Below are 22,604 nucleotides of genomic sequence, written 5' to 3' on the forward strand. Positions count from 1 at the left end.
ACTCTGACATCTCTCTTATTAAAGTGACTTCCCTTGACCTGTTCTGCTAACAGTCACCTCCACTGCTCTTTCCCTTTAAAACTGCAAAAGCTGTTGTGGTCTGGTAGTTTGGATGTGAAATGTTCCCTCCTAAGCTTGTATGCTTGAACATTTGATCCTTAGCTTGGAAACACTGTGGAGCCTCAAAGGGATAGGGCCTCTCCAGAGGAAGTGGGGATGGGTTTTGAGACCTTATAGCCCAGCCCGACTTTCTGTTCTCTCTTCTTTAGTATGGACGATTCCTAATCCTGCCACTATCTCTCCTCTGCCAGGATGGAGTGTATCGCTCTGGAATAAAAAGAACCCTTTCTCCCTAAAGTTGGTTTTGTCAGGTTGTTTTTTTTTTAATCACAGCAACAAGAAAGTAATGAAGAAGTGTCTGCTCTTATGTTCTCTAATCCCTCTCATCCGTTCCCTGCATATCCCACTCCAGTCTGGACCTTTTCTCCCTTCACTCCTTCAAGACTCTTATCAGGACTACTCCAGCCTTGCCAGTCTTTCTCATGACTCATGCTATCTGATGTCTTGATAGCAATATCTATACACTGGATCCCTACCCTCTCTCTACCTGGGCCTTGGATGACCATATCCACTAGTTTTTCTACTAGGCTTTCTAACTTCTTTGTCTATAGTTGCTTTTGCTGACTCCCCTTCCTACACCCAACCTCTAAATATTGGAGCATATCAGGGCTCAGCCTTGGAGGTCTTTCTTTTTCTACCTATCCACTCATTGCCTTAGGGGGAGCTACTCCTGTAGCTTTAAATACCATCCCCCAAGCAGTCTCTCTGCTCTGTTCCACATCTGCATATTCATAGATGCCTACTTAACACCCCACATCTGTGACAGGCATCAGGAGGTGTGCAGGTTCAAGGACAAGTTGCTGAGATTCCTACCAAATATCTCAGTTCGTGGCAACTGCCTTCCCTTGGTTGCTCTGCCTCAAAGTCTCAGAGCTGCCCACAACTCTGCTGACCTACAGAAACATCCTCAAAATATGCTTTTCAACATGCTCCTGCCTCCATAATTATGGACTGAACCTCTGAACCTGTAAGCCAGCCCCAGTTAAATATTGTCCTTGTAAGAGTTGCCTTGGTCATGATGTCTGTTCACAGCAGTAAAACCCAAACTAAGACAAGACTCCTGATTATTCTAACTCTGCTCTTTGCCACTATGTTGTGTCTTCAGCCTAGCCTAGACTCAAGATCTAGGTCCCTTAGGGTAAAGCCCAAGTCCCTCATTGCGCCCCAGGCCAGGACTGACCTGGCTTCCCATTTCCACTATGACTTTGTCTGTTGCTGTCTATTGATTTGTTCCAGTCACAGTGTTCACGTAAATACTTCTAGGGTACTTCTGTTCCCGAGCCTTTGCACATGCTTTTCTTTCTATGTGGAATACTCTTCCCAAAAGAATCCATATGGCCAGCTCCCTCACATACCATCAAGTGTCACTTCTGTCAGTATGTCATGCTTTCAGTCCAGGGTCTCGAGTTTTAGCCCCAACTCCTATATATCTTTAAAACTTTATTCCTTCCGAATATTTTTTAAAGAAATATCTTACCATTACTCCATTTTGTATATCTAACTTAGCCTGTCTTTTACTATATAATTATTTATCTTGTTTATGGTTGTCTCTGGACAGACAATAAATCACAGGAGGGTAAGGACCCTTGATGGTTCTAGTTAACCCTAGACCTTCAGCACTTGGAAGAGTAGCTGATAGATCACCAATGCTCAAGAAGCCTCAGGAGAGTATATTGAACGTTGAGATGGAAGGAAAACATAAACCAGAAAAATCACCTACCTAACAGCATTACAAAAGGGGCTCAGAGAACATTAAAGACTATAAAAAGCCCAAGTGACTGAATGCTGGATTCTAGACCTCTGAATCTTGTCCTTAAAGTGCTTAATAAAGTAAAATATTTGCTATTGTCTTCTGGGGACCGGGAGAGGAAAATTGCAAATACTGCAGAAGTATGAGGTGAAGCCAATGATAAATCAACTGGGATATTGCTTATCATGCTTTACTATCAGCAATAATAAGACACTGCACAAGCCTTGATGCAAGCATCATTATGGGCCTTCATCAAGCCGAGACTTTCCCGCAGGCACTTTGGGTCTGCCTCCCGGTCCGTGAACACGTGCTCCGTGTGCAGGTGCTAAACGCTTCTTAGCAACTTACACAGGAAGTCTGTCTGTAGAACTGCATGTTGGATGGAGGTGAGAAACGATGAGCTTGCACCCAGTATGGGAAGTGATTTCTCTCAAGGGTGAGTTTCATAGCAAACATTAAGTCCACTTGTAAGCAGGCTTGAGACCTGGGTGCTAATTGTGAGAGCTTACTGGGTCAGCAGTAAGGGGAATCTTCCAGCGGGAGATAGGAGTTTATGGAGAGAAAAGTATGCCTGAAAAAAAATAGGTAAATGCTTCCAGGGAACAAAAGGGCCAGACTTTTGTCTTTCAGCTGTTCCACTCATCGGCAGATTTTGTAGCTGGTGATCAACAGAAGCATGTGACATGCAGGTCTCTCTTGGTATCCATTGCTGTGCTTCTCACATCTTGCTTCTGTTGGTACCAGCAGCTCCTGACTCTTTCCTCCTGCCTGAGGTCTTGACTTATATCTTCTGGTTGTTCTTAATTTTCCTGTTCCCACCTCCGCATTGCTTAGGGGTCTAGAGTTAGAATATCTAACTTGATCTCCTCTGTTTTGTCCCTTGAACACAGGATACCATGCCCTTTCCATCCCCCGTTCCAGAGCCTAAATTCCCATAAGAAAGAGGAGAAGGATGGCTGGCCAGCTGAATACCCGGCTGAATATCTATATATGCACCTGGCATACGGAAATTGGGCAGCCAGGGTCACCTCATCATACCAGCATCTCCGTGTTCTTTGTTTAATTCAACAAACTCCATGGCAACGCAAGGCCTGCTCAGCTTCCCTGAACCCTCCCCGACCTCCCTGTTAACAACTCTCTCACTTAGCTAAGTGTGTTTGAGTCTCTTTCCCTCTCTGTAGCCTTCTTTGATGTCTACATAATAGCACAGATGTGGGGTAGTCTCTCCCCACACGTGGAACAATTTGGGGGAATAAAATAAGAAAAGTCAAGAGTCTTAGGTGAGGAACTGGTCTCTGCTCTTAACAGAATGCTCAGGAAGCTCACAGTCCCTTGAAAACAGTGTCTGCCACTGGCACTTGCATTCAGTGAGATGCTGACACCCTATATGCTTTTAAGGGAGCTAGCACAATGGATCAATGTTAATGTCACTTAAGATACCTGACAGCTTGGTGTGAGAAGACTATCTTTGTCCTTCCTGGCCAAGAACCCAGATGGACATTTAACATGTGGATCTGCACACATCTCCATCCCCCAAAAGTAGGCTTTTCTGAGCATGACGAATATGTCGAATGCAGTAATTGGAAAGTAGCGATCAACCATGTCACTGTTCCATTGATATATCTTGATTTTTTTACACGATCCTTTTGCTATGGTGAAGATTCTCTTTTATGGTTTTACTTCATCGAATGTGCGTGGAGTGGTAGATGTTTTGTGAAGTATGGTCTCCTAGACCAAGCCATTTGACACACAGTGTCTTTAAAGGAGATGTCCTTCTGGAAAAAGTCACACCCAGAGCTCAAGGGTCACGAAGAACTTGTTTGTGCCAAGAAATGATCCAAAATTCTTTGGCCCTAAGTCCAAGGTTTTTTCTCCTAATCCACTCTGTCTCTTCATGGTCATGTCTAGGAAGGTACAACCTGCAGAATGTGTGAGTGCATGTGCCACGAAGATGTGATAATGGAATGCCATGCTGCCGTGTGGGCCATGCATCGATGACATGGAGTATTGGTGTCACCTCATCCGGATGCTTTTCTCTCGGGCCATCTTTCCAAGACAGAATCAATCTCCTCACCTCTGTTCTCCTGTGCCATGTAATTCAGAAGTGCTAGGAAATCATTTATAAGATTGTAGTACAGGTGGGTGCAAAGGGTGGCCTGGCTGCCACTAGACTATGACAACTCTGAGGTTAAGCAACACTCCCCTGAGGCCTGCTCTGGGCAGAGAAAAAGCCCTTTGACTGCCAGGAAGTGTTCAGGGATTCTGTTACAGGTGTCAAGTACCATTTCATGATTTCCCCAGAGCTGGGCACAACATGGGAAGCAATCTGACCCTTTCCTTTATTTTGAGTGCAGAGTTTTGTGGACATATCTGACAATCAGAAGTCCTCACAGAATGCAAGAAGAGAGAAGTGTCCACAGGTAACAACCCTGATCAGGGAAGCTGGGCTTAGCCATGTGACCTGAGGGGTTCAACAACAAGGGACCCTCATGCTGGGTGGTATCTGGAAGCCTGCTGTTCTTCACTGCCCTCAGGTTGTAGTGAATCTGTGTCCCTGTGGCAAAGAATGGAGCCCTGTGTGATAATGTGCCCCAGGTCCTCTTCTGTTGGCCCCTTTGCAGGGTCCAGGCCCTAAAAGGCTGTTGTTTCCCCACCAGCTGGGCTGTGATCAGTAGTTTGGCAAAGAGAAACACCCAGGAAATTCATAATTACAGTGCTAGGAAGAATTCACAAACACATGTGTGCATGCACACATGATAGATACAGTTAATACTCTTCAGAGGCTTCCAAGTTTTAGAGATCTACCAAGAAGGTCTCTGAAGGAGCCAAAAGTCGTTAACATGGCTGTGTGTAACACTCTCTAGCTCTTTAGGAACCAGTATAGAGACACCAGAAGAAGGAAGACTGCGACTATACTAGATACAAAGAAAATGTGTAGAACAATAGAGTTAAGGTTTTTCAAACTGAGGTGATATTTTTATGGGTGCCCCCTCTAAGCTCTCAGGCTTCCAAGAGAGAATCAGGTTTTGTCTTCATAGGGGTGCAAATTAGTGATGATCACAGATATTGCGTCTGTGGTCTCCCTGGTCAATGTGTTTAAAATTTGTTTCTAACTTGATGTAAAATACATGTTATAAAAATCTAATATCTTTGCTTCCCTAAGTGTCTTAGTTAGGGTTTTATTACTGTGAAGAGACACCATGACCAAGGCAACTCTTATAAAGGAAAACACTTTATTGGGGAGCTGGGGCTGGCTTATAGTTTCAGAGGTTTAGTCCATTATCATCCTGGTGGGAAACATGGCTATCTTATAAGGATACTGTGATTTCATCAAACTATTCAGATGGCCCAAGATAATGTCTGTCCCATTCTGGACACTTTATGTCAACCATAGTTCCATTCTGTCAGGAAAGCTACCATATTCACGGGACCTAAACCTGCTGGAGGGACTGCTATTCTGTCTACTACAGAGATCTGGGCCCAACTGGCAAGAGCAAACTTGTAGGGACAGGCTTGAGTGTCTACCTTAAACAGAATCAGAAAGCTGAATAGAAAGGTGCTTCAGATGCAGAGGACCCCAATGTAAGTCAGTGTTTGGGGGGCAGGTTGGAACATTGAGGCCCCAGTGGGCTGACAGAGAAGAATTTTTGATGAAGGAAGTGTGAGAGGTACTGGGTATTATTGGAGGTGTTTCTGCAGGTTCTGGTGTCAGGCAGGGCTAGCTAGCCACTCTGAGGGTCCTAAATATCCCCCAAGAAGTGTCTTTGGAGGTCTGCACCCTCAGCTGGGTTGGTTGTGGATCACCTCCCAGAATCCCTTTTTATAAAACATGCTTTTTAATGAGCACTGAGATAGAAGAGGAATAAATCATATCAGATCCTTATGTGAGCATTTTCCTCGTCGTCCCCTGCAGCTGTCAGTAACGAGGAGTACATAAAAGTGACACTTAGCAGCTGGAGGGCCTTAATGCAGAGGGGTGTTCAGCCCTGAAGTTTGGTGGCCAACACCAGCCCTACTTCTGCAAGAAAACTGCACAGCCAGCTGCTTCTAGAGAACCCAAGAGACGACAGAAGGTGTGCTGTGTCCCCAAGGATATACCTCTTGGTTCCTGTCCCCATCAGCATGTTAGACCTGGCTGGGGGGGGGGGCGGGGGGGCGGGGGAACAGGAGCTCCCTCTTCTCTGATTTCCTTCCCCCTTGTCTTGCATGGGCAGATAGGGCCAGTGGGGATACAGCAGCTGTTAGCTCTGCTATGAAGGTCTCAGCGCTTTTTGTTGCCAGAATCCCAGGCCCTGTACCACCTGGTTTGGGGCTTTGGGGAGCATAGGAAGCAAGGGCAATCTGGGCCCTGGTCTAAGTAGTCATGGTGCACTCTAGTGCCCCTCTTCCCCTCCTTACTTTTCACTAAGCAGCAGCCAGACAGCTAGGGGCTTTTCAGTCAGTCCAGAGTTCCATGGTGATGCCATTAACTGATCCTTGTTGGTTACCACCCTCGACTCTTTCGCCGTTTGATCATCTGAAAATAGGTAGTTAATTAATCCCGGGCCTGGCTGTCCCTGTCAAAGTCATCATCTCTACTTGGTCTAGGAATCACCTCCTGATCACACTTAACTTCTTCTGCCCGTAGCCCCTGCCCCCCCCTCACCCCCAGCTGATTATCTTGTGGTCGAATCAAAACACATATCAGGGCATATCACATCTGTGCTGACACCCAGCAGCTTGGCTTAGAATAGAATCTGGCTTTTTCACTGTAGTCAGATGGGCCCTTCCTCACCCGTTCCTTCTGTCTCACCTCCTCTTACCTCCATTCCACTTCCAAGTGTTCCTTGTCGTTCATTCTTGTTCCCACATCTGCTGGCAACAACCCTTCCCAGGAATCTCAAATGGGACCTCTTCTTCACTCAGGTCTCTGTTCAAATATGATGATGATCCTCATCAGGCATCCAGAACAGTGTGTCCGTGCTCCTCTCTCCACCTCACCCCCACCCCAGGAACATCAGGTCCATGGAGATGGTTGTTCTGTTTTAGCTATCATTGTGTCTGTGGTTCCTGGCCCAGGGTAGCTAGGACATGGAGTTTGTTGACTGACTGACCTGTTGAAGGAATTGTTTATATCTCAGACAACGACTCAGGCTATTGTTACAGGAAAGGAACGATAAGTAGATAATCCTTATTCCTTGCCCCTAGGAACTCACAGCATCCCTAGACAAGATAAGGAAATATATTTGAACTCTAACTATAGCAGACTGTGACAAATTCTATAAATGAGATATGCATAAAGTAGCATGGAGATGCAAGTGATGGGGCAGTTAATTATTTCTCAAGGTCTAAGGAACTATTAGAGAAACAGGATGGGTTTGAACTTGAGTTGAGCTTCCTACTCATCAATTGAAAGTCTATGAATAGCCCTTAGTACTAATTGCTTGCTCTTTTACCCTCAATATTAACTGTAACCATCATGGATAAATCTGCCTGAATTTTCAAGGATGTGCACACTTCGAAAGGCTGGTGGAAAGATTTAAGAGTCTAATACTAGGAGCTAGAAACCAGTGGTCTCCCAAGTCCTACATGGGACCCAGGATAGGTAACTACTGTTCCCAGGATCTTGTTGGAGGAAACCTCTCAAAGATCCTTCATTTTCAGTTGCTCCAAGTATTTATGTGGTAACTGATATTAGCTCAAGATTCTGGCTTCTTGATACAAAGAATTGTCCAGCTGTGCCAACAAGAGTGCAAAGGTTGGAATGAAAGGTGTCAGAGAAGAGTCTCCTGGCTGCAACTGGCTCCCGGAGGCTTCTCTAGGGCATCCCATGTCTCTTTTGAGTTAGTTCAAACATGTTGGTTCCAAGCGCGTAGGTAGCATTAGTTCTCCAGCATCAAAGACATTCCCAACAGAGAGCACTTGGACAACTCCCCTGGAAGCAGAGATGCTGTGGGGAGATGCCTACGCTGAGGTCCACAGACAGGAGTAAACAAAGCACCCTAGCCGTGCCTGCCTGGAGGCAAGGCCGTGCCTGTGTAGTCTTGCCCACCAAGGCTGGACTCAGAAAACAGTTCCAGCTCTGAACATAGACGGATGTGTTCACATTTATGACTTCCATTTCCCAGGGGTTTTCACACACGTTATTTAATTTGGTTCTCACAGCGGTCCTATGAGGTGGAACAGTCATGTATTTTATTGTTTTTATTAGTATTTTTCCCATTACAGTTTATTATAGAAATTCTGGAATGCATCAGAAGGCACAATGAATACAATAAAGATCACGTGTAATCACATCCTGAGAAGTATCGGGGGTGATGTGTCTTCTGCCCATCCCCCCTCAGAAGGTAGAAATATATAAACAATCTATATAGCATTCTGTCCTAGAGGGGGGAAGGGAAGCCAAAATTGGCTTAAATTCCTTTACTCTCATCTATGAAAATATGTCTGAAAATTTCTAGTTGGGCTTATGGACTCTCTTTTCTATTCCATAAAGTTTCTGAATTGTGAGCCACAGAGACTAAACCAAAGCTGTTGGGAAACGTAGGTCATCACACTGAATTGAACCAAACCTTCAGAAATACTTTCACAAAGGACAGATGCCTAAGTACCACCGACCATGGGCACCCAGCTTGGCAATACAAGTATCATACTCAGGGACAGACACCAGCCTTCTGGAGGTCAAACTGGATGTTAGTGCATTTCCAATAATCATAAAACAGAAATCGATTCTGGTTCACCTATCTACCTTTTAAACCGCTGATCTTTGAGTACATGTCTTCTCCCCACCCCCACCCCCTGATGGAACACACTAATTCCCTAAGTTCTCTTGACTTGGGAAACTCCCATCAGTCATTTTTCTTTCAGCTCTCAGCTTATATTTCTTGTATCGCAAGGCATACTCCATGGGCACCAGTCACAACAGCGTCACATGTGTCTTCTCATACAAACAGAAAATTCCTTGAGAGCTTTACTGCCCTCATCCTGTAGGGCCCAGCATAGGAGCTGGTAACGAAGAGGATTTGCCTGAAGAAGAGAAAAGAGAGACTCAGAGTTGGTACCAGAAAGAAGTCCGGTGTTTTGAAAAGATGGGAACATGTAGGTGCTCAAATGCACACGTGCCACACCCACCCACAACCCCCTGCCTCAGACGCATCAGATGAAACACCTGTAAGTGGCATGCTTTGTCCAGTATTTATAGAATAGCTTCAAACAACCGCCTAAATCCCCAGTGCATGTATTCCCAGACGGCAGGCTCTCCTGCCATCCCCAACAAGAGTGTACAACATTCAATCAGAAGACTGAAAGTGGATCATGGCCTAAAAATTTCCAGTTGTCTGAAGAAATCCAGAAATGTGGAACACCAAGAGGAATGCATGGACTCTGCTTATACCCCGTACCAAAAATAACTGAGTCCTGTCATATGAGGCTGTTAGGTTAAATTAGTTACTCTATGCACATAACCCTCAGGAAATGCGTGTGACAGTCGTCATCAGAGCTAACATGCTAGGTTTTCCCAGGTAAAATGATAAAAAGAGATAAAAATGTATGAGATGTCCCCTATGTGCTAGGCACTGTGTAAAGCACTTTTCATAGTTAATCTTGGTTAGCTCCTCTGCAGCAAATCGTGGCTGCTTGTGGTCAATGGCGATTGCACCCCCTCCAGGATTACTTCCCATCCTGCAGTGGCTGGTAAAAAACTACACTTCCCAGGATGCCTTGCGGCTTATAGTCCTCGTGTGATTTTGATTCATCCCTTTGGAAGTGAGAACCGGAACTCCTCACTGAGCTAAGTAGGGTGATGAGGAGTTTTAAGTGAGCTTTTCGTGTTCTAGTGCATACCCAGATGGTCTAACAGTTTGACTCTGGAGTCAGCGGTGGTAATGACAAAGTCCAAGTCTCTTCGTTCCCCGTGTTCCTGGATTATTCCCGTGGTGATGTGATCCTGCACTCAGAAGTTTGGACAGTGGCCTCCTGTTTCCCCAGCTTTCTGACTGGCAGATGTAAGTGTCCTCTTAGTTGGTTGCCGGACTTGTTTGGTAGTGTCCTCTTGGTTGTTACACGGACGGCATTTGGACCGTTTTAATGTTGGCTGAAGCTCCATGTGTCTCCCAACAATTTTATAAGTACCTGGACCCCTGTATCCAATCTTTGCCTGCTTTAAGAACCCTAAGGAGTGTTCGTGTTATCTCCAGTGAAACCCTGATGTAGCCATTTTATAGGTGAGAAAACTAAGGCAGAGGTAATCACATACGTCATCTAAGATCGTAGAAACAGTGGATATGGAAATGGGATTGGAGCTCTGGAAGTTTGCTGGATTTGATGCCTATTTGACACTACAACACTCCTCCCCCCCCCCCATCCCAAACTTTCATCTCTAACTTCTCATTGGCACTTTCTATGTGTTATGAAACATGATAAACTCCAGAGATGTGGAAGCCGCGAACGAAGCAGAGAACTTTTTTTCTAGCTTTCCTGACTTGTGTTAGACACTATGATAGTTATAAGTACATTTACATGGCCATCTATCCTGCTACCGGTGTGCATTGGAAAGGGGCATGTAGCGAGCTTTTAGAAGTACACAGTGTGAATCTAAAGCAGGTTGTGAGAGAGCTGGTGGCTAAAGGGACTCATCTCAAACATTGATTGACATATAATTCAGCGAAAACATTGATAAGAACAAATGGAGGAAGAAAGGGGGGAAGAGTGAGTAAGTGGGTGGGCATCCTTCCATTTTATGGAACTCTTTGATCAGTCTCCCAGCTACCCCACCAGTCCCCAGACCAGCAGCTCTAAGTGACTTCATCACAGCCGTTCCCATTTGGGATTCTGCCCTAACGAAAGAGGTAAACTGTGAATAGGAAACTTAAAAGCAGTAAGCTGCCCCACTGGAGATTCCTTTCTAGTGCTGAGCAGGGAGGACTTGGTGGCTGGGTCACGTGAAACATCTGATCACTGCTGACAGAGGAAGGAAGCTCTAGAGAAGTGAAGGATATCCCCAATAGAGGCGTAATCTGCTGTTGGCAGAAGAAGGACTCCAGGGACAGGGACGTGAGCATCTGATGAAACTACAGGAGTGGGGCTTTGAGTACAGCCCCAGGAAGGAATTTCAACTGCAAGTTTCAAAATTGAGAGTGGCTTGAAAGAAATACACTCAAAGTTAAGGATAAAACCAGGACTAGACAGTCAATAATAATGAATAATTGTAGAGACAGACCCAAAGTTTCCTGGGGGATAAAGTTTTATTTTCTTTAAAGATTAAACGTTCAGGCTACAGATATCTCTCTTTGATGTGCATTTATTTAAAGAACAACTTTCCACAAGCTAGAACTACTGAGTGCCAAGATGCACAGGCTACGTGCTTATTGCCCAGATAACACAAATGTTGATGTCCTAATTGCTTTCAGGGACACAGGAGGAAAAACAAAAACAACACATGGGCCTTAGAGTAGTGGACCTATAGATAAAACTGGTAGGGACACCACAAATTCTACAGAAAACCAATAAAAAAATTAATAGGAAATCACTTTTGACATCAATTAAATTCTATTTAATTTATTTTGCTTGAATAGGTATGTGTTGTCTGGGAAAGGTGCACGTATGCTGTGGGGAAGGCATAGGACACAACTTGCAAGAGCTGGTTCTCTTCTTTGGTCATGTGGGTCACAGGGATGGAAACTCAGGTAGTCTGGATTGGCTGCAGGCACCTTTAGCCCCTGAGCTATCTTGCTGGCAACCTGTTTGATAGGAAATCTTGAGGCAAAAGTGGTTTCTCTACAGGAACAGAACTGATAGAATGAGTCTCTTTATACGTGTAAAAAGGGGATTTATTAGAGCGGCTTACAGTATGTGGTCCAGCCTGTCCAACAATGGCTGTCTACCAACAGAAATTCAAAAATTCAGAAGTTGTTCTGTCCACAAGGCTGAATATTTCAGCTGCTCTTCCATATACACCCGAATCTCGAAGGAGTAGGCTCTAATGCCAGTGAAGGAACGGACTTGCTGGTGAAAGCAAAAGCAAGCAGGCAAAGAGAGAAAAAAGCCTCCTTCTTCCATGTCCTTTATGTGGGCTGCTAGCAGAGGGTTTGGTCCAGAGTAAAGCTGGATCTTCCCACCTCAGAAGATTAGAAGTAGATCTTCCCACTTCAAATGATTTAATTAAGAAAAATCCTGCCCAGATGTGCCCAGTCACTTGGGTTTTAGTTAATTCAAGGTGTAGTCCAGTGGATAACCAAGAAGAACCATCACAGGTAAACTTGGAAGATGCTCAGGTGAGGTAGATGTCACGGCTTCATTTGTTTTAAGAAGCAGGGATCTGTGGTCCTCTGCTGTCAGCGCAACAGTCGACACTCTCAGGCACTTGCCATATATCACTGAAGACCTCTCCTTCAGCCACTCAGCGCAGTTCAAACATCATACGGAAACATGCTGGACACTCACCATCTATCCACACAATCTACATTCACTGTCTACTACGTGCTGGGTTCGGAGAGCCACCAAGACATGCTAATCACATGACTGAGACAAGAAACCAACCATAAATAAAGCACCTACCTACATCGACTTCTTACCCTCCCCAATCTGATTGCTCCTTCTCTGTCCCAGTGGAGTTAGTTGTCACTGTGTGACTGGCCAATGGAGTGTAAGGGGAAGGAAGGAATAGGTGTCACTTCCCAGCAGAAGCTCTGAGAGCCAGTTCTTGCTTTACCACAGTCTCATTTTCCTTTCCTGTTATGACCGGCAATGTTACAGTAACAGCTCCTTTGTCAGCCTGGTTCCTGGAGCTGAGCAATATAAAATTGATTCTTTGAGACTTTTAACATGAGCGAGAAATAGCCCCGTTCTTCTGTCAAGAGCAATGTCTGAGGTTACCTCTTACCATAGCATAACTTAGCCTAATCTGACTTATACGAGGCAGCTCTATAAAACTATCGTTTATTGAGTGCTTACTATATCCCGAGCACTGTGCTGAGGGCTTTATATGCATTATCTCATTGAAGTCTTGTAAATGCACCACAAGATGTATATATGTGATATTACTTCTGTTTTATAGATGTTGAACCAAGTCCTAGAGCTAAGTTCAAACCACGCTCTTATTTAAAGCTAGAATGGAATTTTCAAAACATGTTTGCCTGTTTGCCTGGATACTGAACTTAACTACTGTATTAGTCTGTGGTTTTGAAACTAAATATCTGACATCAAGTCATATCGAGTCAAGTTTTTGTGGCTGGAAAATATAAACATTGTGATGCTGTGAGATCAAATCTACTCTGGAGATTAATATTAATCCCATCAACAGGTGGGTCAGTTGGCTGTTACCTCCTGCCCTACTTAGCTTTGACAGTCGACTTGACACAGCCTAGAATCACCTGAGGAGAGTCTCAATTGAGGGGTTGCTCAGACATGATGGGCATGTCTGCGTGGGATTTTCTTGATTAGCAATTGATGCAGGAGGGCCCAGCCCACTGTGGGAAGCTGTGGTTTCTGCTCAGGTCCCTGCCCCGACTTCTCTCAATGGTGGACAGTGACCTAAAAGTATACACCAAATTAATTCTCTTCTCCCCTAAGCTGTGTCTGCAGGAATGTTTTATCACAGCAACAGGAAGGAAACCTGACTACCTCACTCTGAGCCCTGCCTCTTAAAGATCCCCTCACCTCAATCTCATTACACTGGGAGCCCGGCCTCTACACACATGAATCTTTGTGCAGAAAAATGCAAACCATAAAAACTATTGTGCCATAAAATTTTAGGTCAAAAGTTTTGGGTTTTTGTTGTTGTTATTGTTGTTTTGGTTTGGTTTGAAATAGGCTGAAAGTGCTCTGAGCGTTTTAAAAGTCAAGTGTTCAGTGCACACTAGAACTTCTTGGGAAGAGATTTATGGAAAAAGTGAGAACTGCAACAGAGGCAGGTGGTAGAGAGCGAAAGAGATGCTGTAATGTTCTCTCACCTATTTAAAATGGGGAGGGAAAGGGACGAGAGCTCATCTGTCTGGTGAAATAAGGCAGTGCAATGTCTATGGCAACCCTGGAAATTGGTTTCGTCTCCCCTGAAGAGCCTCACAATCAGAAAGTGGCGATAAGGCATTTACCCCAGATTACTATCATAATTCAGGCAAACTGGAATCCCCTGTTGTTGGGGCCGGCCTGTGGCTCTCATGTCTAGGTTCAAGCCTGGGAGGCATCTTGGAGCTGAAAGAGAAGAGGGAATCTAGGCGGGTAGAGAATTAATGGAACCAACATGCTAGTCTGTTCAAGGTTCAAATGTTTAATAATAAAATCTGTGCTTATAAAGAGGGAAGCCCATCCCCAGTCACGCCAAGTTTCCTGATGTAGAGATGTGAAGTTGTCAGAACAGCCTTTTAGCAGAAAGCCAAATTCACAGTTTGTAGTAAACTCCGGAAAATCTTGGAGAACCAGTTAGGCCTCAGGGCAGATGGCAGGCAGTGTAACATCGAAGGAGAGTGATGAGAAGCAGCACAGCAGGTGGCTCTACCTCAGTGGCAACCGGTCTGAACCTGCCTGCCTAGGCTGAAGGAGGGTACACCCTGTAAATGTGGTAAGATGTACCAAAGGAAGATAAAGCAGAAACCTCACCATAGCCGGATCAGAGTGTGAAACAAGGAGTCAGCGGCAGAGGCAGCACAGTGACCTAGTTACTGGACCCCTGAACACACCAGTCTCCATCCCACTCCGGAGTGTGCTGGTTGAGAAACAGCCCAACTGGATTAGTGCAAGATGGCAGGAGAAAGGTCTCCTGTGGCCAATGACCAGAAGGGATAGTAGGGCACCAAACTATTACTGCACATTTTGTTTCTGAGATACTGGTTCCATCATGAGTGACACCACAGCTTCTTAGCATCCTCAGTGAGATCAACACATGATGGAACTTGGTCTCAGAACCTCTCCACCAACTTCAGCTATTCCGACTTAGATGCTCTAGAGTGTCACCGAAGAGTCTCATTTTATTGTCCAGCAATCTAGTCCTTTCAATATTGATACTCTTTGGACCTTATTTAGAAACTCAGTCCACAGTAACGTCAATGAAAACATGTCTCTGGAAATCAAGAAAAGCCTGCAATAAGAGTAACGGAACTGTAGGGAATAATATAATGGGTTTCCTAAAAGATATTCATATTCCTTTGGGAATTTAATGATGAAAAGAAGTAATCCCAAGGTGGACAAAAGAACATTGGAGTGAGGTAATCAATGGGCATGGGAAATTTACATGGGCGTGAGTGTCCGTTCAATTTCATCTTTGTTGGAGAAATTCAAATTTTCATTAGATATTCAAAGATGCTGTAACTCAAAAATGTTGAAGATCATTAAGTGCTGCTGCTGCTGTTTGGCTTCAAGGACACAGGAGAGGGGACACATCAGAAAAACAAGACACCTGCTTATAGTACTATGGTTTTTCAGTGTGGTGTGCAGTACCTACTGGGCAATGGAAGAAAACAGTGCCAGCGAGGATAAGCTTATCCAAGGCCTTGGCTTTGCATGCCAGTTACTCACAATGTACTAGGAAGCCACTAGGGGGTTGGAGGCCGAAAAATAATGTACAGAATTTACACTTCTGGAAGATAAAACTCTCAGGTGTGCAGGACAGATGGGAGAGGAGACAGAACAGTAGCAACAGCCGGCAGCAGGCCACAATTGGCCCTAACAAGAAGGTTGAAAAAGTAGAAAGCTGTAAATAGAAGCAAGGCATGCAATGTACTTGACGCTCCACTTCCTCTGTTCCACGGGCCCAGCCAACCATGGACTTGAGTAAAAGTCTATCAGTATTGAACAAGGGCTGGACTTACATTCTTGTAGTTATTCCCTAGGCAATCCAATATAACAACTGTTTACGGAACATTTATATCGTCTAGGGTATTATAAGCCATCTAGAGATTACGTATGCAAATTCCCTATCATTGTATGTAAGTGGACTTAGGCATCTTTGAATTCTCACATCCTTAGGGGTTCTAGACCTAATGCCCCCGTACCTGAGGGATGACTATAGTTAACAAGTGGGTGTAGGGTGGAGGCAGGATGACAAACTGAAGCTGATTGACAGAAAAAATTTGTCTTTTTCAGGAAAATTTGTTAGGTATAACAGAAACTAAAATTTATTGAACCAAGACTATGCCCTGGGCAGTAACAATGTGACTTTAGTACATTACTCTTAAAACCCATTCAAAAAATACTGCAAAGCGGGTAATCTTATTTTCTTCTACTGTAGATGAAGAGATAGAGACCCAAAAATGCATGTCCGAGGACCACACAGCTAAGTCAGGCAGGAACAGAGCCCGGAACTAGAGCCTATAAAAGTGTGAAAAGCCGTTTTCTTAACCACCACATTTTTATTTTTTATGTAAGTCAGCATGAGTTCGGATTTAGACTTATTTCAGTATGCCATTTGAATGTCCATGGGGGCAATGTCTACAATGCATTTGGAAAATTGGAAATAGAGTTTGGAGCAGTGATTGGAAAGGGAATTGGGGGAGCGAGCATGAGTGGTCTTGAAGAGAGCAGAAGACCCAGTGTAGGACCCAGGGCCCATGGCTGGGGAAGGGGGAAGGAAAGCCAAAGACCAAGAAAGGGAAATCACAAATGCAGAAGGCTGTTCACAATGAGCACTGTTATACAAGCTGGAGAGGGGGATGGGAGTGAGGAGAGGGAGGTGATAGCAAGGCGAGGTCACAGACAAGGATCCCTTGAAGCTGTCAGTGAAGGGTAGTGTGGTAGGGAGTAATTCGAGTTAATTGTTTTATAACAAGAGTCGGGAGGAAGATGTTCACGGTGACTGGGTAGCGGTGAGAGGTAAGGGTGACGGCGATGACATTTAATGGTGGCTGGGAAGCAACAGCGTGGTGGGTAGTTCAAGGCTACGGCCGGTTTCAAAAAGGAGATTTTTGTTTGCTTTTCTGGGTGTCGAAACAGGGTTTCTGTGATTAATCTAGGCATATAACCAACCTCATCCCCCCCCCACACACACACACAAACACTCTAACCCATTCTTTTGTTTGTTTTGGGGTTTTTGTTTTTTGTTTTTGTTTTTTTGAGACGGGGTTTCTCTGTATAGCTCCGGCTGTCCTGGAACTCACTTTGTAGCCCAGGCTGGCCTCGAACTCAGAAATCTGCCTGCCTCTGCCTTCCAAATGCTGGGATTAAAGGCGTGTGCCACCACGCCCGGCTACTCTAACCCATTCTTAAAATACATGCCTGCTGTTGGCCCTGTACCTGGTGCTACCTTTGGCTAGAGAAGCCATGGAGGAGTCACTGCCACTTCTCCTTTGCTGATGGAGGTCTTGCCGGTGTCCCAGATACCCGCAAAATCTGGATGACAGAGTTACCTCTTGGGTTTGTCACTGGATAGCTTTATTACAAGCTTGCAATACAAGCTTTGCTAAGTCCAGATGATGAAAGAGGCTAAATATCCCTCTCTGGGGCCAATTAAATGGGACTAGACAGATCTTCCATAACCTTTGCGGCCATTTGGCTCTAATATCAGAGGTTAGTTAGGTGACTCATTCAAAGTCAGATAGCAGGCGCTGAGTCGGACCTTAAACCCAAATTTCAGAACCAATGCTTCTCTGTCTAGACCTTGAAGAGTAGCTTGCACACTGAATGTCGCTGGGAAGTTTGTTTCTACAAAGACTTTCCATGGTCTTTTCAAATAACTTCCTTTGGGTCTTCTCGTGAGTGGAGGATAAGTTCTTTCAGAGAGGTGGCATCCAGGTACAGGTGTTGCGATGGTCCCATCTTTACAGTCACCTAGATTAAGAAACGCCCAAGTGATTGTTAAAAGGCAATGTGGGGAGTGTTGTAAGGGTACATTCAGGAAGAATTGAGCACAATTGACGACTCATCTCAAGCATTGCCATAGATAGGGAGCTAGGATGGAATCAGAGCAGGGAAAGGAGGAGCCTGGCACATGCGCTATAGTATGAGCTTTTCATTTCTACCTGGTGCATGCGCTATACTAGGATCTGTTCATTTCCTCTTGGCGCATGCACTATAGTATGAGCTGTGCCTTCCCACCTGGCACATGCACTATAATATGATCTGTGCCTTCCCACCTGGCACATGTGCTATAATATGATCTGTTCCTTTCCACCTGGTGCATGCGCTATAATATGATCTGTTTATTTCCACCACACCCTTCCTATGGTAATGGGCAGCACCTTCTGAGTGTATCAGAGCACTCCTTCCTGCAGTTGTTTTCTCTCTTCTTTTAAAAACTCTTTCCACTTTCATATTGTGTGCATGTGTATATGACAGTTGGAGGACAGCTGGGGAGAACTCGTTCTCCCTTTGCATCATGTGGATTCTAGGGATTGATGACAATTGGCAGGCCGGTGTCAAGCATCTTTACCCACTGGGACATCTTTTCAGCATGACTTTGCTTTACTTAGGTGTGGTGGTTTGAATAGGTATGACTTCCACATACTCAAGTATTTGAATGTTCCGCCCATTGGAAATGGCACTAATTGGGTGTGACCTTGTTGGAGGAAGTATGTCACTGTGGGCATGGTATTTGAGATCTCCTATGCTCAAGCTCTGCCCTGTGTGGGATCCAGTACCCTTCTGCTGCCTTCAGATTAAGATGTAGAACTCTTGGCTCCTCCACATCTGCCTCCACCTTGCCATGCTTCCCAATCTGATGATAATTGACCTACCCTCTAAAGTTGTAAGCCAGCCCCAATTAAATATTTTCCTTTGTATGAGTTGTTGTGGTCATGGTGTCTCTTCAGAGCAATAAAACCCATAAAACATTAGGTATGTGTTCACAGTGCTAGAAGAGTGTAAGAAATCAGATACACTAATGTGTCCTGGTGGCTTTAATCATGACTACATGATTTTCCTTTTGCAGGAGGTATTAGCTTTCTATTGTCTCTGCAGCACATTACTACAAATGCAGTGCCTTAAAACTGAATAAGTTTATTATCCCTTCAGGTTCCAAGGGCAGGAACTCCGAAATGACTCTCACTGAGTTTCCATCAAGGAGTCAGACACGTCTGGTTCTTAGACAAGCTCAGAGAGAGAATTCGTTTCCAGTTTGCATTGGCAGGCATCCTAGCTGACCTCTCTTCCATCCTCAAAGCAGCGGCTGAAAATTTCAAACCTCTGTCTCTGATTCTGTCTTCTGTATTGCCCTGGCTTCTGCTGCTTCACTTCCATGAGAATACCTGGGATTTCTGAGTGGCAAAACCCCAAGTAATCTGGGCTCTTCACACCTCTAGAACCTTCACTTAATCACACTGGCAGGGTCTCTATTGGATATGAGGAATTTATTCTCAACAATACTGTCAAACAAGTTCTTCAGTGGGAATGCCCCTTCCCCCAAGATGCCTCCTCACCGCAACCTGTAGAAGGGCCATTAATCAGCCTATCACAAGAAGAAGGAACCAACAGATATTGCTGTCACTATTTGTCAATTAATCAATTAGCAAGTATTTATTGGGCATACTGTGTATCAAGTCCTACTGTGAGAAGAGTGGGAAATATATGTCCACACAAGACTTGCTCTCTTCATTTAAGGATCTCCTGCTCGGAAACAATTAGACTCTAAATTCTGCAGTACCTGCTGCAAGTGCCATAGGGCTAGAGAAGATGCTCTCTGGAGTTGTATAGGTTAGAACAATCTATGAAATTTTCATGGGAAAAATTCAAAACTTTAAAACAAATGTGTAGAATGTAGATGGAGCGGGAAGGGACAAAGCAATTGAAGTGGATTGTGTTATGGAAGTCAGAGTGCGGCCATAGGAACGGAACAAGGCTAAGAAACAGATTGCCTGGGATCAAGGGTCACAAGCCAAAGCCAGTCTTCCATCACTTTTTATAAATAAAAGTTTTTATTAGAACAGCCATGCTTACTTGAAATATGACTTCTTTTATGCTTTAATGACAAAGATGGACAATTCTAACAGAAATCAAATAGCCTGGAAAGCCTAAATATTTTACTGCTTAGCCCTTTATGGAAAACAAAAGAACAAAAAACAAATAAAAACAAAACAAAACAAAACCCAAAGCCCTTGGCAAGAAAAGACACAAGGAAAGGCTTAAAGCCGAGTGTCCCAGTGAGGGGTCTGGCCCACCTGAACCCCCTTTAGTTTGGGTTAAAACAACTTCTGTTTCGACTTCCACTGGACCCTAGGGTTTCAGATCCTTCAAAGTTTGCAATAGGTGCCTTGTTTGGAGGTTGCTAGTGCTGACAAAACAGCTCTCACCTCAAAGAAATAAAACAACAACAAACGAACAAACAAAAAAAAAACATGGCTTATTCTGGAGCCAAATATGAGCATTGATGGTCCAGAGACACAGACTTAGGCCTTCCAAGTATGTGTTCCAGGGAGGTAGCATTGAACATTTTATATTGACAGAACAAAGAGCTGTCTATCAAGACCCTTTTCAAGTACATCTGTGATGACACAAGGTAGAGAGCTCTGCTGTAGGCCTTAGGTGTGATCTCACAACACTCCTAGATCTTTGCTTGGTGGGAAATCAGGATTTTGTTATGTTAATACATTCCAGAAGTCTTTACCTGTCCGGCAGTGTGGTAGTTTCAACACATATGGGGGCAAGGGATGGATGGCTATTTAGTAATCTAAGGATTGCCCAAGGGCACATATAATTTGGCTCAGAAACTGCAACATTCCAACCCTTCATGTCACTGAAGTTTTAATCAGTCTTTACAGGCCTACTGGATCACACTCGTTCACACACTCGCTCATGCCTGCTAGGAGGTGTGCTCAGGAGAGAGGTGTGGGGTGATGGCGGTAGCGGTAGCACCGGTAGCACCGGCAGAGGCTTGGGTGCTTAGTTCCTTGGGCTCCTGGGCGAATCATCGAATCATCGCCTGTTTCAAACTTCCCTGTCTCCTTACGGAATGTATAGGGGCGGGCCATCATAGCTCTTATCTGCTAGCTGGGGCTCTCGGAAAGGTCTTTAGAATGACAGCTGTTTAGGGGTTCATTTCTTAAAGGAAGTAGCCTGTCACTGCCCTCCCTTGCTCTCATAATTGTTTCAAGGGCACAGATACACTGGTCTGTGCAGAGGTCAGCATGTGCCTCCTGGAAGACTCAGATTCAGTTCTCCAGCCAGTTCACCTCATGCCATGCTTCCGAATGGAGCTTCAACGCCAGCTACACTTTCCCCCAAAGTCTCTTCTTCATCAAAAGGAGAGTGGACAAGAGGAAAGGATTATCTACCGGGAGCTTCTTCTTTCCAAACAGCTGAGCCTACTTTGTACACAGACTAGGGAGGAGACAATAAAAAGGCCGGTCTCTGCCATCCCAGGAACTCTGAGCCAGATAGAAAACTCAACACAGACATACACTGTTAAATAAAAAAGAGATGACAGCCCCGATCAAAGGGTGGGGGAGATGGGAAGTGTGACAGGAATGTCTGGAAAGGCAGAGATGGGTGTGACGTGCATGCTCTCGGAGAAATCTGGGAGAGTGCCTTGGTGAACATGGCATTGGGTTTGGTCTTGAGAAGTCAGTTTCATTTATATTGGAGGGGTAGGCATGGAATATATTCAAGGGGTTAAGGAAAAGAGAGGTAGAAGCTTGGCGTTGTACTTATGAGTGACAGTCCAGAAAATAAATAAACACTTAGGAAGCTAGGATAGTGAGATGCACATCTGAAGTATGCAAAACTTCAGAGAGACCATCATACCTGCCACAGAGTCTCCCTGTGCATGGGAGACCAATCCATCAGTATTCAAATACATACGAGATACAAAGCAAGGTATGAGACAATGTATGATAATTGCCAGATGGCTATTATAGACAATAACTGCTGTGCCCTGGTCCTTCCCAGCAGGGATGGCTCTCTGATGGAATGTTTTGTTTTGTTATTAAGTCAGTTGTGTTTTGACAGGACATTACGGGATTTTGCAGATGATCACTTCTGCTTGCTCCCATTGAACGGTGAAAGAGATGAGTGTGCTGTATTCCCGCTATTTACAGCTCCTGGGAACTCATTTCCCATGATTCTCTCCACCATTCTTTCTTGTTCTGACAGCAGCCTCTCAGAATAGCCTCAGCTGGTGTCTTGGACTTAATTTAGGGGTTTTATGTGGACCAGCATCGTAGCTGTGTAAACAATGAGAAAGATTAGCACTCAGAGCTTATCCACAATCACCCTGGACTGAGCAGTATGTACCCAGTGTAGAGCTGACCTGACAGTGCACCAGGTTGTAGAAATATATGGTGGTGGATTCATTGACTCCTTGATCCATGGCTATAGTTGTGTCATCTTAAGATTTTGCTAAACGAAAATGTCTCCTAGACCCAACAACAAGGCTCTGGAACTTAATGGTCTTCCATAGTAGAATCTATCTTTCCTATGTGCACCTGCATGGAAGAGCTTAAGAATAATTACGTTTGCTTTGAGCTTTCTACGGAGATGTCTAGTCTTGGTCTTTTGATAAAAAGCTACCTGCAGTACCACATCCGTCCTTGCACATTCAGAGCGCAAGCCATGGGTGTATAAAAATTCTCTGTGGAAAAGTCACATGGAGAGGACAGGGTGAGATACATGGCCGACGCAGAGTTGAGACTGTGTCCTGGTTGGAAGACCCCCTTCTTAGGAGTTTCCTCAGCTCAGGGATGTCTTATTCAGAGTCTCGTGGAATACTTTACTAGATTCTGTTTTCCAGACATGAGGGCAGTGCGGTTCTCTTAGCTGACACCACATGCCATTCTTCAATACAAGGTGACTTTGTAGCATTGCCATCAAGCAGTAACCAAGAGAAAGCAAACAGGGA

The 22,604-nt window shown here is 44.6% G+C and overlaps 1 protein-coding gene across 3 annotated transcripts in view; it reads left to right on the forward strand.

Moving 5' to 3' along the window:
• Positions 1–9,626: 9,626 nt before the first annotated feature.
• The window catches only part of Nxpe4 (neurexophilin and PC-esterase domain family member 4), a 250,204-nt gene continuing 237,226 nt past the window's right edge, over positions 9,627–22,604 (forward strand). For all 3 annotated transcript variants that reach the window (XM_085844614.1, XM_029481189.2, XM_085844615.1), the window contains exon 1: positions 9,627–9,852. The gene's annotated coding sequence lies outside the window, so the exon portion shown is untranslated. The remainder of the gene's footprint in view (positions 9,853–22,604) is intronic.

The sequence above is a fragment of the Mus caroli genome, unplaced genomic scaffold (assembly GCF_978045245.1).
Source record: "Mus caroli unplaced genomic scaffold, Mus_caroli_1 scaffold_11, whole genome shotgun sequence".
Classification (NCBI taxonomy): domain Eukaryota; kingdom Metazoa; phylum Chordata; class Mammalia; order Rodentia; family Muridae; genus Mus; species Mus caroli.